Below are 13,479 nucleotides of genomic sequence, written 5' to 3' on the forward strand. Positions count from 1 at the left end.
TAATTAATACTTCTATGGAACTTCTAAAGGAGAGTTTCTGCCTTTTTTTTAGACACATTTTAACTAGCTCATGTGTACTGTCAGAAATGCAGAGAAGCCATAAGACACAAGGCGTACAAAGTTTAGGACACTACCTAGTACTTAAATGGACAAATGGTTCCTATTGTTGATATGGTTTCTGGAACATGCCGGAAAAAGGATGTATGTGTGTGTGTGTACATGCATGTGCTTTGTTTTGTTTACAATTTTATGGGCCATTCATACTTCCACACAAATTCTACAATAAAGCAGATTGACTTTATTATCTTCAAGGCCCATTTTACTTGTTCAAAAAGATCAGGGAATAAAACAGAACTTTAGAGCCCCAAGCAATTTTGTCTAAAAGAGAGCAAAACCATTCACACAGTGTCTCAATTAGAATATCTTAGAATACCTCCAGAAAGCTAGAAAACAATAAAACTGATAGGCACGTCAATTCTACCGAGACCAAGTCTTGAACAAGTGATTATGCATTTTGTTTTCCTTTCTAGACAAGAAAAGAACCAAATGGATTTCATTCTTATTCTAAAAATTCAGAACCAAAGAGCCTATCTACAAGTCTAAAACACTTGAAGCTCAGAAAACAGGACTCACTTTTCTGGCACACAGTATTCTAATGCTTTACCTTTAAAGTTTAATTTGTCTACTGCACATCTGATAAAAGGTTTATTGCAACCTTGAGGACTCAGTTTATGAACCCCAAAAGATTTGGCAAAATGCAGAAAGTCATCCTAATCTCTTGGAAGTTGTTTTTTTTTTTTTTCAAAGGTCTCTTGAGTCCCTTTCCATGTTTCAAATCTGCAAAAGCATATAAAACTTACAAAGCCAAGAAAGAAAGTTGAAAAGCCACAGACCCACAGTTAACTTCCTGAGAGGCATGTAACAAGAATTTTTTTAAGACAGCAAGTTAGAAAATTACTTACTTTTTTCCCAGGTCTTTGGTACAAAGCTCAAAAGGCAAGTTCCCTTTTCCCACAAAGTCTTGTTAATTCATAGCAATCACGCAATGAGGTCAAGCAGCCCAAATATCTAAAAATTGCGCAGAGACAAAACGTTAAAATTCAAAGTCAGATTAGAAATTAAGAATCAAGATACGTATTGCTATGCAGAGTCTCTCTGCACAATTACAATACAGATTTCACTGGAATATCTAAATGATAAGCTGTGTTAGCTACTTTTCTTTCAGAACAATACTAACAAGGCCTAAATCAAGATGGTATTTTGATCTGTCATCCTATTAAGGACACTAAAGGAGGATCCAGCAAGTATTCTTGGCAATCATTCATGGTAAAAAATGTCCTTCTCGGGGAGTCATAAAAAAATAACTGAGGGAGGCTCTGGGCTTCTAATTATACTGTGACTTGGGAGGGAAGGTCTTCCGAAATCACACTTGCCCTGCTCCACCTTCCAAAGATGAGCTCATCTCACAAGCACAGAAGTGGCTGTGAATAGAAAAGAACAGCAACAACCTAAAGAAAATCGTCAACAACTTGTAAACATCCTTCTCATGGAATCATTTAAGCACACTTCGTTTTTGCAGGTGGGAATGAGAAAGTGAGCTGTGTGAACTTTTTTCTCATCAAACAGAAAATCCAAAAATTCTGTACGGTCATATCCTCATTTGAAAGATAAGTTACTTCCCAACAATCTCACAAATGAATACATTGGTAATAACTCATAAGATTCAAACGTCTGGGTAGGTAAAACAGATGCCGCGGGGAAACCATAACTGAAAGTCAGCACCCCTCTCTCCAGGTTCTCCCATTCTAGGCCTTATGCTAGATGTAATTCTAAGCACGAGAAACTCATTTAAAAGCCACGAGAGATTGAGAAATAGGTCAATTAGAAGGAGCAAGGAAGCACTGCTACAGTAGGCAGTCATAACTGAAAAGCAGACAGAATCCCACAAACATCAATAGGCATCTTTTATTATTATTATTACTACCATTGTTACTGCCAACACTTATACAGTGTTCATTCATATGCCAGATTCTTCTCGTAAGCGTTTTACGTGTATTAACTCTATTAGTGATAGAGACGAGAGGAATATCCCCTAGACATCACTGTGTCACTACTCAGTACACTCAGTTCTGCTATAACATTTGTGTTTATTCCAAGATGGCTATGTTAGGGAACAATTTGAGCATAACTCGAATGTCACATTTGTTTATGCATGATTTCATTGCAAGAAACCCTAGGTAATAGCGTAAGATTGCATCCATGCAGAACACACTTGCAAAAAGATACACAGAATGCACAAAGCCCATGCCTCTAACATCAACGAGCGATCCCAGTTTCCACCCGTGTGTTACGAGCCACAGCCATCCACACATGTTGCCCCAACTTCCCTTCCAATTTGAGGTAACCCTCCTTCCACCATTTCAAGTAACTCACAACCTGCAACCGTGCCAAGGCCTCAGTCTGCAAGAAAACATCAGGATTTTGTCAAGGTAAAGTGTCATAATTGACTATACTATTTATTTCTTAGCCACCTAACATGTGTAAAGTTGTGCTATAATTCTTATTCAGTTCCTATCTTATTTTTTTAATGTGTCACTGATAAAGGTTTTTGAGTGTTGTGTCCCTGACCCGATTTTTCCCAGAAGTGCAGTGTGTTTTACTGTAGGCTTTTGCATAACATGGTGGTTTTAAGAAACACCTGTATCTTGGGGCGCCTGGGTGGCGCAGTCGGTTAAGCGTCCGACTTCAGCCAGGTCACGATCTCGCGGTCCGTGAGTTCGAGCCCCGTGTCGGGCTCTGGGCTGATGGCTCGGAGCCTGGAGCCTGTTTCCGATTCTGTGTCTCCCTCTCTCTCTGCCCCTCCCCCGTTCATGCTCTGTCTCTCTCTGTCCCAAAAATAAATAAACGTTGAAAAAAAATTAAAAAAAAAAAAAGAAACACCTGTATCTTGTTGTAGCAGAACTCAGGATACCATAACTGATGTTTATAAAGATGCTTGTGATTTGAACCAGAGGAGGTAAATGGTGATTTTCATATTTTTTTCATTATGTTAAAGAGGACAGCAATATATGTAATACAATTTTAGAAAGATTCTCATTTATAATGTTTATAATTTTCAAGTGTAGACACTTAGTTTAAGGTAAATGAAAACTTTATGAGAAGTTCCCTAATGGTGTTAGATAAATAAGGTGCTACCACACCATTTAGGACAGATCAAGATGATAGAGTTATAAAGATAGATCCTTGCAGGCAAGAGGGCTTACCTGTAATTACTGGAAATGACAAACTGAACTGAATTAGTTTTCATTCCTTGAAACCAATAAATTGAAAAAAGACTCTGAATTTATCCTTAAAAAAGTCCAAGATATACAAAAAATGTATGTGTATGTACAAGTAAGTTTTTCTATGACAAGTAATATTATTTTAAGGAACTGTAAAAATATAAATACCCAACAAAGGGTAAATAGTTTTTTTCTAAATCTGTAAAACATTTAATAAAATGGGAAAATGTTTTTAAGCAGTGTTCATTGGAAATGCAGACTATAAAACAATATGTTCAATACAGCCCCAATTTTGTCTAAAAGTATCTATAAGCTAGAAAAAAAGAAGGGAAAAAAGTCAACATCTGTATAGCTGCTAATTAAAGATAATAATATTAGGACAGAATACTTTTTAGTTTCTTTGCATTTTCTTGTGGTACTCAAATTTTTCACAATAACCACATCTACTTTTACAGTTACAAATAACAAGATACTATATAAAAACAGAACGAAGGGGGCACCTGGGTGGCTCAACTGGTTAAGTATCCGACTCTTGAGGTCATGGTCTTACGATTCCTCAGTTCCATCCCTGCATTGGGCTTTGCTCGGACAGTGCAGAGCCTGCTTAGGATTCTCTCTCTCTGCCCTCCCCCCCGCAACCCACCCTCCGTACATGTGCATACTCTCTCTTCCTAAATAAACTTAAAAATTTTTTCTTAAAAAAAAAAGTTAAAAAAAAATAGAACTAAGGCATTTGATGGGAAAAACCTCTTTTTATTACCACTGTAAGTTCACATGTGAATCTAGCCAATAAGGCCAGCCCAAGAACACAGACACCAGAAGCTTCCGTCACAAGCATTAACAGATCCAGTCTCATGACTGTACCCTTGAAAGTATTTTCTATCTCACAATTCAAGGCACACACAGTCCCAACAGGGACGTTCAAAGTATATAAATCTATTACAGAGGCCAAAATATAATTTGCTTTTACTGGCTAAAACTGTTATGGATTAGTAAAATCCAGATGAAAGGAGATTTTTAATTATGTAATTGTATACAAGCTATCTTAATGTCTGAAAGAAATTTCATTCTGAATGAAGAAATTGTGTTCTGGATAAAGCTCCTTTCAAACAAGATCAAGATTAAAGAAATACAAGGGGCAATGGATTTGGGCGTAGGAATAAATGCTCCACTTGGGGGAGTTTTAAATAGAAAGTAAGAAGAGACAGAGATTAATCTTCATGACTTCCAAAAGGACTCAGCTATATTAAAATCTTCCCAATAACAATGAAACTTGACTTTGAAAACTGTCCATTTGCCAAAAATGGTGGGGCGCCTGGGTGGCTCAGTCGGTTAAGCGTCCGACTTCAGCTCAGGTTGTGATCTCACAGTCTGTGAGTTCGAGCCCTGCGTCGGGCTCTGTGCTGACAGCTCAGAGCCTGGAGCCTGCTTCAGATTCTGTGTCTCCCTCACTCTCTGCCCCTCCCCTGCTCACACTCTGTCTCTACCAAAAAATGAATAAACATTAAAAAAAAAAAAATGGTGACTCCTTAGTCCTGAGTGCACTGAATTTGATCTCATACACTGGTGAGGGTACTCAGGGGTCAGAGGACAATTTGGTACAATCTGGCCACAACACACCTGAGTTTACTCACCTATGCCTGGCTAGCAGCACATTTAAATAATGTGTTCCTTTCCATTTTCAGTTTAACCTTCCTGGTATACTGTCCACCCAGTCACTATGTAGAGCAATTGCTGTAATAGGATGCTCCATTGTCAAGAACGTACGGAGAATGAAAAGTCAGTGGTTGTGGATGTGTGGGTGTGGTTCTGTTTCATAAAATAACAAAGCACCCGTCGTATTCAGTGTACCCATTTGAATAATAACCATATTCCTGCTGGACAAAGTATACATGTAGTAGTCTTTGTATTTTTGTTTTGTTTTTTCACTTCCAAACACGCAGACTTTGATGAAAACCAAACAAAAACAAAACCCTTATGTTTCAAATTTGCTTTTGTATTTTTAAGCATTTTCATAGGTTCCCTATCAAACGGAAACAAATGCTACTGGCTTCATGTTTTGTTTTTAAGAATAGAAAAGGCAAAAGAACATTTTCATTTTGCTATTATGTATAAAAAGAGATCACAGAGGACTATGAGTTCCAAAAAATCAGTCAATTCAAGATACCCCTCAGAGGCTCTATCACTTTATTAAATGCATGCTGATTACTTTGAAAAGTACCAGAAATTCTTGGCTTCTGAGTTCTCACAAGTTGCCGCCTAAAATGCTGCACATATGCACCTTCAACAATTTGCAACCAGGTATTATTTTTTGCAGCTGAATATTATAATCAGCAGGTCAGATATTATATTCAGTTGTGAGGATTCAAAATGAAAAGGATAAATTTTCATTTTTAAAGGACGTGCTGAAATACATCCATCCACACATACCACACACTGACCCTGAAAATATGGAGCACTTAGGAACTCTCAGGATGGAAACTCTATTTGTTAAATTGCTCTAAGAATGAGCACATGTATAGCTCAGGGGAACACACTCCCTTGGCATTATCGGATATTAAAAAAGGGCAACCAATTTTCAGAGTCTACCTGGAAAACAAGCAGGGATTATATCCTGGGGCTCTCTAGTCACTCCCTGGGCAGAATTCCAATGTAATTTAAATTGGTCTTTGGCACATTCTCACTTCCTTGTTTGCCTCACTGTGTCACCTCTGGTCCAAAGCCCAAAGACCTTCACTTTCGATGGCCTCCTCTTCTCAACTGGTTCTTTCCTTCCAACTTGTTAACAACCCGTGGCTCCATGGGAATATTTTAGCAGAAGCTGGAGGATGGGAGAGCTTAAACAAATGATTGTTGACGTTTAACTCTGTCTAGAAAATATCCATTTTTAAAGAAAGCGTGAGCACCCAAATCTTCACTTCTAAATACCTTAGTTCATTCCAGAAATAGCTGGGACCAGCCCTGGGGCAAGGAAAGTACAAAATTGCCTAAAACATCTTACTATGCAAGAAACCAAGGAGATGCTCAAATATTAACACAGGCCTGACAAAAAGACACAGGAGCTGTCTCAAAGGGCCAAATGTGGCACAGTTTGAACAACAACGACAACAAAAAAGAATGATATGGATGAGTTAGAACACACTGAATAAAAAAAAGGAACCATAAATTCATAGAAATTCATGAAATAGGGGATAGCAGGAAGCTCTTCTTTACAAAGAATGCCAGCTAATAAAACACCAAAGAAACAGCAGAAACAGAAAATCCCACTTTGCAACTACCCAGGCAGTAATTGATTCAGTCAAGGATCATTAATGGATGCTAAAACCATTAGGGCAAGGGTTTTGTGGGTCAGGATACTCACAGCCTCTGAGTATCAACCCACAGATTACTTATCATTTAAGTATGGGAAAAGGTGTCTTTATAATAGAGAATTCTGGCAGACCACTTTACCCAAGTGATGGCTGGCATAATCAATTATAGGACAACTGAATGTCATTGTTTGTCAAATGATAATCACTACGTCATATTTCTGTCAAAATGCTTAATCTGTATCTAGTCACACAGTAACAATCAAATCCAGATTGTGGTACGTTCCAAAAGACAACTGTCTTGAAATCTTCCAAGATACCAGTGCCATGAATGATAGAAACAAACAAAAACAGGGTGACTGCTCTAGATGAAAGGAAACTAAAGATATAAAATTCAATGAATGATTGTTGATGAATCTTGGATGAGGAAAGGAATAGTTATAAATGACATTATTTATTGAAATAACTGGGGAAAGTTAAATAATAAGTACTCATATTATCTATGTATCAGATAATATTTCTTGGTGATAATGGTATAATGGGTTATGTGGAAGACTATTCTTATGCTTGGTAGGTACCTATTAAAGTATTTAGAACTAAAAGATCATGATCTCTACAACTAACTCAAATGGTTCAGCAAAATTTATTTATTTACTGCTCAGCAAAAATTACTTAAAGTGTGTGTGTGCGTGTACGTATAGACAGACAGACACAAAGACAGAGATAAAGCAAATTTGGCAAAACGTTAGCATTTTATATGGCAGGCATAAAAACCACTAACCATGATCACTTATAGGCTATCTGTATTCTGTACAACGAGAGATCATAAAGGAGTTCATGGCTGAAAGGAAAATGACACAGACAGGAATACAGTCCACTGGTGTTACAGCATTTAGTCTTTCAAAAAAACTTTTTCCAATTCATTTCTCTTCTGTAGCAATTAACTAATGGTCATTAGTTGGGAGCAAGAAGATTGAAAAAGAAAAAAGAAACTCAAGGAAGAGGATGACAAAGGGTAACAATTAGCCACAGAGAAGTTCAGTTCTCCTCCACTCATTTTGAAGAAGACGAAAGTCTCAAGGTTTAAAAATTGTGCCTTGTTTCCTATCCTGGTGAGAAACCTCTGTGGGCGTGGCCATTTCCACTGAGCCAGAAAGAGTCCTTCTACAAGCTTACTGACCAAACACCCTAAGCAGGGAAGGCTGAGCACCTGATGTCATCCCAGCCCTGGTCAAGCCCAGAACACAGTGTGTCTGAGCAACAGTCCAGGGAAGCAAACATGCATTCCAGAACCATAGCTCTCAGCAGCTGCCTCAAGTTTAATGGGTTTGAAACAGAATTCTCCGCACCAAACTTGATCCCTTGTTTCTATGACCCCTTTTCTCAGTCGAGCCAGTCTCCAAATTGCAGCTTCGTCTTTCACTTTGGTTCCCATGGCCCATCCTTCAAACCCACTCTTCCTCATTCACACCCTCGAGGCCACGTTGGCCACAGTCTCATATTTCAGGCAGAAACGGCCTCTCTTTCCTCTGTTCTTCCTCAATATTTCTACCTCCTGCACTCACTTGGCGCTTTTTTAATTGCTTTGTCATACAGTGTCAATTCTACATGCACTGTAGGTAAGTGCTCTGCTATGTTATCTCATTTAAAAATCACTGTAAGTCTGTGGAATAATTTATATTATTTTATCCCAACTTTACAGAAGAAATGGGTGTTCAGTTGAGACCATGTGTCCAAGGTCACAGAATTGTAACACTGACATTCAGAGGTCTTCTAGCTCTACCCTAATACCTAGGTGCTTCCTATTGTTAGTTACAGCTTTAAACACTGTCCCCATGGCCTTAAATCAAGCGTGGGATCCTTGAAGGAAGAGAGCATTTCTGTGCTCTCTCTAGAGTCTAGCAATACTCATAACTCATGTTCACTGATTTACATTTCAAGACTCAGATCAGAGAGCATTTTTCTTTGTGACTTCTATCCCTGCAAAACCAACCACTCAATCCTCCGTGCTCTCTATATGCTCCTACTGTGGCAATGCACACCTTAACTGAGGTTCCGTGACGGCTGAGGGTACACATGGTACACAGTAGGCACTTAATGTTCATGGAATGAAATGTTTATGCAGGAGGCAGTTGGGTTTCTCAACAGGGTTGCTATGCCTTGCTAAAAAAAAAAAAAAAATGACCTCATTTTTATCTTTATCACATACTGAGGAGGAAAATTATTTTAGGAAACCATGACAAAGGGGAAATGAAGATGAACGGAGAGCACAGGTCTTGGCTCTTTGTGCCATATCCACTCAGCTTGCTGCCCTGGATATACTACGTTCTAGGGCTTCTAAATTTTAACGTATATGTAACATTATTTCAAAACAAATTACGATTCAGTGTGTCTGGGGTAGAGCCCAAGATTCCACATTTCTAACAAGCTCCCAAGCGATGTTGATGCTGCTGAAATCCACGGGCCACACTTCTGAGTAGCAAAAGGTTCTAGACAGTTGTAATGAAAGTCTGCCCACTTAGAGAGATGTAACAGATTGAAATAGCGAGACGTAAGATTCAGAGCGTTAATGCTAGTTATCTCTGGGCTTCTCCTTTCCACTTTTCTATAATTTCTATGAATTTTATCATGATTCTTGCTGATGGAAAGAAAATTTTCAATACTATATATACAATTGCACTTAAAAACTGTACATTTGGACATTTCTCTGCACAGCTACATCTTCATTTCAGCAACAAATACGCTTAAAAGGACTAGACTTGGGAGCGAACAGGTTGGTGAATTTAGCAATTCCCTATCTACTCGTTTTAACACATAGATTAACATAACACCGCAATTATCCTTAACAGTCACCACCACAAGCATTGTTTTTCTCAGGTTCCTTTCCCTTAAAAGAAAGAGAAAGAATCCATTCAGTTGGAAGACAATAAAAGGCAAGCCAAATTAAGGACAGAAGGAAAAACAAGCAGGCACTACATACTGAATCCCTTCCAAGTGGGTCAATGGAACTGCATCAAAGTCCAAACGGAGGGGGAAATGAGGTTCTCCCAGGAGAGGCAGGGTGGACTGGCTTCCACTACAAGGCTAAACGCAATCAATTAAAGCAGCACTCACCATCCATGCACCTGCAAGTGAGGTGGAAAGAAATGAGGCCCAGAGGAGCCCCACTTCCAAAGTGTAACAGGGAGACGTCATTAGGAAAAAAGCAATCAGAGGGGGCCTGTTGGCAGGAAAACTTTCCCCAGTACCCACTTCCTTCTCCTTCACAGGAGTTCCAGTGGTTGCCAGGTTGCACAGTGGGAGTCGTAGAAGCTGCAGCCCTGGCAGGTGGGCGTTTTCACACCCACCCCGATACCTGCAGCAATTCCAGACACCTGCCCAGCCACTGGTGTCTATGACTCGGAGTGGCCGAAGACCAAGGAGGAGGCCAAGCGCCCCATGGCAGAACCAGGTATCCCTGGTTAAAGTAGCACACTTCTGAGGCTCTGCATCCTCTACTTCCAAGCTGGAAGACAGCTTCCACATAAGAGTTTCCCACCACAAGCGTCAGGTATTCATAGCACAATCCCACTCACAGTCCTAAACAACTTTTGCCTTCAAGAAATATTGTGAAACTCACCGTGAAATTATCCACAGGGACTGGAACTGAGTGTCCCAAAGGCTTATCTATACAACGGAACCAAAAATCACTTCTGCGTGTCTACACAGAACCATTTTAAGGATGTCATTTCACATCTGTGAAGTTTCGACATTGGGCTCAACCAAAAACAACACATCACTGTAGCTCTACTGAATTGTGAGTCTAGTGCTGGTCTACTCAAGGCAAGGAGGTATATGCTGAGTTATTTAAAAATGTGACCACTTGAGATTTTAAAACTAACATCAAAGTCATCATCTTGATGGGGGGGGGCAGAATCTGAATCTATCTGGACTTACATTTGTTTATGGATAGTCAGTATTGTTTTTATTTTGAACTACACTGGTGATAGATGGGGTGGGTGTAGGGAAAAGCACCATAATCTCAATGCTCCAAAGCCTAAAAGTCTTAATGTCTTAGTTGGAATTTTAGATTTAAAGACACTTAAGAAGCATGATAATCAAAAGAAAAATAATGCAATACATGGTCTTTTACTTGGAATCTGGTTTAAAAATTTTTTTTTCATGCTAAAAGACTTGGGGGACAAATTTGGGAAATCTGACTATGGACTGACATTAAATGATATTTGGGGACAAATGTTAATTTTATTGGGTGTCACAATGGTATTGTGTTCATATAAAGCAGCTTCCTTATTTCTTGGAGATGCATGCTAAAGCATTTTGGGGCAAAATGTCATGATGTCTGTAATCTATTTTTAAATGGCTCAGCAAAAGATAATATAAGAAAATTTCTACAGATGAAGTACACATGGAAGAATGTCAATAATTACTGAATTAAAAAAAAATTTTTTTAACGTTTATTTATTTTTGAGAGGCAGAGAATGAGTGGGAAGGGGCAGAGAGAGAGGGAGACACAGAATCCAAAGCAGGTTTCAGGGTCTGAGCTGTCAGCACAGAGCTCGATGTGGGGCTTGAACCCATGAACCGTGAGATCATGACCTGAGCCGAAGTCGGACACTTAACCGACTGAGCCACCCAGGCACCCCATAATTACTGAATTTAGATGGAGGTTCTATGAATGTTAACAGTAGTATTCATTCTACTTTTTTTCTATATTTGAAAACTTTTAAGACTTGAAATGTATACCAGTCAGAAATATTTATGATCTTGGGGCATCTGGCTGGCTTAGCTGGAGGAGTGTGTGACTCTTGATCTCGGGGTCATGAGTTCGAACACCACGCTGGGTGCAGAGATTACTTAAATAAATAACACTTAAAAAAGAAAGAAAAACAAAAATATTTATGATGTTACAGTTTTATCTCCCTTGTCCTATTATTGTCTTACTACCGTAGACGACGGTCTATCTAAAACAGTAAATAATTTTCTTTCCTCTAGAAGATATTTTCTCATGCCTTCCCACTCTCTGTACCTTTGTGTATTATATTGTTTCAACCTGGCATTTTCTGTCTCTGGTCATGGTGCCACTGGTTAGAGGAGACCTAATCTCAAATGCTGCCTTCTCTAGGAAAACTTTCCTAACCACCACCCACCGCCTCACCAACGCACACAACTCTATGCATCTCCCTTTTCTTTTTTTTTTTTTTTTTAAGTTTATTTATTTTGAGAGAGAGAAAGAGAACAGGGGAGGGGCAGGGAGAGAGTGAGAGAATCCCAAGTAGGCTCTGCTCTGCACTGACAATGAGCACGAACGCACCAACCCTGAGATCATGACCTGAGCCAAGATCGAGAGTCAGACGCTTAACTGACTGAGCCACCCAGGCGCCCCTCTGCATCTCCCTTTTCTGACTCCTTATCCCACTCACCGCGATCCATCCTGCACAGTAAAACTTAAAGCCAACATTTACCGACAGCTGCCCATGTGTGAGGCCCTGCTCTACACACTCTCCTGCGTTCTTCCATTTACTCGTTTTATTCCTACCCCAGGTAGGCAGCACCTGCTCTTACCCTCTTCTCCCAGGTGAGGAAACAGACTCTGCGAGGCTGGGTGACTTCCCCAAGTCACAAGGTTAGTCAATGGCAGTGCCAGGCTTCATTGCAGCATGGCCCCACCTGCTTCCAAACTCTCAAGCGCTAAAGTGCGCGTCATTTGCACAGCAGCCGGATCCTTCCCTCCTACGCTCTAACGGCATAAGGGTGGGCAGGGCACCTTACATGTTTAGTCACTCCACAGACATATATGTGGAAAAGCCACTATTACCAGAAACAGCTACTCTGTGTGAGGGGATAAGGCAGTGAGTAAAAAGGGACAGTTCTTGAGCCAGGTAAAATCTACGAGAATCTGAACAAACTATGCACTTTAGTTTCATCACTCTTGGTGGATTAATGGTAACAAATATACTATATTAATGTAAGATATTAATAATGGGGGAATGGGGGGAGAGAGTAGATAACCGTGTACTATCTTCTCAATTTTTCTATAAAACTAAAAATGTTCTAAAAAAAAAATAAAGTCTATTTTTAGGGCACCTGGGTGGTTCGGTCAGCTGCGCGTCTGACTTGGGCTCAGGTCATGGTCTCACAGTTCGTGAGTTCGAACCCTGTGTCAGGCTCCGTGCTGACAGTCAGCTCAGAGACTGGAGCCTGCTCCAGATTCTGCACCTCCCTCTCTCTCTGCCCCTCCCCTACTTGCATTCAGCCTCTCTAAAATAAATAAACGTTAAAAATAAAATAAAATAAAAGTCTATTTTTAAAAGGAAAAAAGAGTGTGACTGTGAGGTTGATTTTCCTTGACTGACTCTTAAACTACCTCTTACACAAATTCCAAAGAGTGGTCCAGTCATCATTAGCAAACGGAGTGGCGCTGAAAAACACACATGGGCCCTCTTTGGGGAGTGAATTAGAACTAGAATCTCTGACTAAATGTGTAGTGTACGCTTTTTAAACCTAATCTCATACATTCATGTCCCTCCCCTCATACAACCCTAGCATATTTCAGGTTCCAAGTTCTCCGGCTTCATACATGACATTTTAATCATTTCCAGAAAGGACTTTACCACATCTCCTACTTCTCTAAGTCAATTCAAGTTCTTAAAGTCTCAGAAAGACTCTAGAAAGTTGCTTTTTTTTTTTTTTAAGTGTGGGTATTTATTTTCTTAAAAAGTCAGAGTCCTAACTCCCAAGTTCTATATTGCCATGTCAAATTTAGAACCTTAGGCATCAGCGCCTTAACATACTCAACCAAACCACGCCTGGTTCTTCCCTAACAACGGGAACTCAGCCTTTCTCTGTCCAAGGACCTCTCCCCACTGTAACGATGACTCTCTTCACTGCAT

The 13,479-nt window shown here is 39.7% G+C and overlaps 1 protein-coding gene across 1 annotated transcript in view; it reads right to left on the reverse strand.

Annotated features, from left to right (window-relative positions):
- APBB2 (amyloid beta precursor protein binding family B member 2) overlaps positions 1–13,479 on the reverse strand; it is a 382,196-nt gene that overhangs the window by 267,855 nt on the left and 100,862 nt on the right. The window contains exon 3 of the mRNA XM_047091376.1: positions 963–1,068. The gene's annotated coding sequence lies outside the window, so the exon portion shown is untranslated. The remainder of the gene's footprint in view (positions 1–962; positions 1,069–13,479) is intronic.

This window comes from Lynx rufus, unplaced genomic scaffold, assembly GCF_022079265.1.
Source record: "Lynx rufus isolate CCGP_SWC_20201006 ecotype Redwood Valley unplaced genomic scaffold, mLynRuf1.p SCAF_3, whole genome shotgun sequence".
NCBI classification, from domain to species: Eukaryota; Metazoa; Chordata; class Mammalia; order Carnivora; family Felidae; genus Lynx; species Lynx rufus.